This window comes from Macrotis lagotis, chromosome X (assembly GCF_037893015.1).
Source record: "Macrotis lagotis isolate mMagLag1 chromosome X, bilby.v1.9.chrom.fasta, whole genome shotgun sequence".
Taxonomy (NCBI): domain Eukaryota; kingdom Metazoa; phylum Chordata; class Mammalia; order Peramelemorphia; family Peramelidae; genus Macrotis; species Macrotis lagotis.
In genome coordinates, this window is record NC_133666.1 from 408,492,754 (window position 1) to 408,495,211 (window position 2,458).

Sequence of the window (2,458 nt, forward strand, 5' to 3'; positions counted from 1 at the left end):
TTTCACTAAGGAGGTTGAAAGAATAGGCAGAGGTGATCTCTGAGCAAGTGTCAGTGGTATTTGAAAATTCAGAGAGAGATAGAGATGATTTAATTAGAGAGGTCTATAGGATCACCTAAAAAACATTTAATTGAAACAATAATTCCACAAAATTTCAGGTTATAAAATAAACTTTGATAAAGTTTAATTGTTTCTCTTATGAACAGAATGTGACAAAAAAGAAAAAAAATCTATTTAAAATAACCACAGAATATATGACACCGGGGGATCTGCTTACCAATACATGTACTTTATAAATGCAACTATAGAGAAACCTTTGATTTGATAAACATAAATGTTGAATTAACAATAATTTCTTTTTTTTTTTTGTTAAGAAACCAATGTTTATTTTCCATCAGCATTTTTCCAACACTATTAGAGCATCTTGGTAAAACTTAGGACCACTCTGTGGTAGTTCCTACCCATTCAGTGGCCTGAGCAGTGGGAGCTGCAGAGCAGTCCTCAGTAGACAGCTGAGCACTCCAATCAGTAGGGAACTGCTGAATGGGCACAGATGGCACCTGGACGCCCTCAGACCAATCAGCCACCTCTGGCTGAGCAGCAGTGAATTCTGGGGCAGGTGCAGTCCATTCACCCTGAAATTCCTCCTTTGTCACTGCCTTCTCAGCTGCGGCCTGCTCTTCCTTTTCAATCTCCTCTGAATCTCTGTAGAAGTAAAGATCAGGCATGACTTCCCATGGGTGCTCACGGGAGATGGTACCACACATCTGCAGGACTTCTCGGGCCAGCATCCACCACATCAGACCCACTGAGTGAGCTCCCTTGTTGTTACATGGAATGGCAATGTCCACATAGCGAAGTGGGGAGTCTGTGTTGCACAGTGCAATGGTTCTAAGGTTAACATATGATGCTTCAGTCAAAGGCTGATGACCTGCACAAGGATCAGTGACCACCAAGAGGCGAGGCTCCCTGAAAGCTGCCTGGATCTGGTTAGTGAAGGTGCCCGGGGTGAAGCATCCAGCAATAGGTGTGGCGCTAGTGGCAGCAGCAAATTTCAGAACAGCTCTCTGGCCAGTGTTCCTGGATGAGATGACACTAACATCAGCTGGATTTTCAATGGCAACAATGGCACGGGCTGCCAGGAGATGTTTTTCCCAAGTTCTCTTCAAAATTAATGATATAGATGCCATCACTCTTCCTTTTGTAGATATACTGTTCCATCTGGACGTCCAAATTGGTGCCACCCAAATGGGTGCCTGCAACGAGGAATTTGAGGACATCCTCCTCCTTCATCTGCAAGACATCCAAGGCTCCAGACATTGTGAAAGTTTCCCTTGAAAGTTACAACAGAAACCGGGAACAATGCCGTATAGACCCCTCTTCTGGGCAGCGCGGAAAAGCTTAACAATAATTTCTTAGGGATAAGCTGAACCAATAGAACAAAAATGACAATAGTATCTAAATTAATTTACTTTTTCCATACCATTTCAGTCATACTACTACAAGTACACAGCATAAAAAGGAAAGCAACCCCCTATCTTAGTAATTAAAATTCACATTTCATCATGGACCACTCCTAGAGATATTTTCTGTGCTAATGAGTTTTGGGGGCAGCTTGCAAAGCTTTTTGCTCATAGAATTCAGTTTTTTTAGGCATAAGTTGTTTGGATACATGTGCTCAACATGATGTATTTAAAAGTAGTTTCAATAGGTAACTAGAAACTTTAATGATTTAAGAAATTTCCTTTAACCTGGACATTTCCTCTGGGGGAAGTAAATCAGCAACAACAACAACATATCTTCTATGTAAAGAGACAAGTGTTGGGTGCTGGGAAAGAGGAAATGAAGACAATGCAAGTAATACAAAATAGTTCAATACAAAGTAGTTCATTCATTCATTCATATAAATATTGCTTTAGTAGTTAGCCACTTCTCAGCTTGCTGAGCTTTAGCTCAGGTCTAAGTGAAATTAACAATTAATTTCTGAGTTTTTAAAGTTGTTTGTTTGATCTTGGTGCTGACATTTTCAGATTCAGATTTTTATTAGTAAATAATGAAGAATCTCCAAATCCCACTGCTAGATTGCTGAAGCAATTTAGGTTTCAATCACTCTGAAATCATTTGCATGAAAACAGCATTTTTGACCATTGGTAAATTTGACTTTCTAGTGAAAGTTTGAACAGCTACTTCATTCATGGAAAACAATATAAGCTCCCTTGAGATGAGAAATTGTTTCATATATGTTATCTCTATTCCCATTGGCTAGCATAGTGCCTGGCACATTATAGGCAATTATCAATTCCTTGACTGAATGAATAATTGATTTTGATAATCCAGGGAAAGGAGAAGTAAAAATACCTATCCCTTACAACTAATCCAAACTCTAAGGTGATACAGTACTTCATGGTAGAACTGCTTCATTGAAAAATCTTTTTGTGAGTCAACTTAGTTATATAAG

At 39.2% G+C, this 2,458-nt stretch overlaps 1 pseudogene; it reads right to left on the minus strand.

Annotated features, from left to right (window-relative positions):
- Positions 1 to 415: 415 nt before the first annotated feature.
- LOC141501777 (small ribosomal subunit protein uS2 pseudogene) lies at positions 416 to 1,320 on the minus strand (annotated as a pseudogene).
- Between the last annotated feature and the right edge of the window lie 1,138 nt (positions 1,321 to 2,458).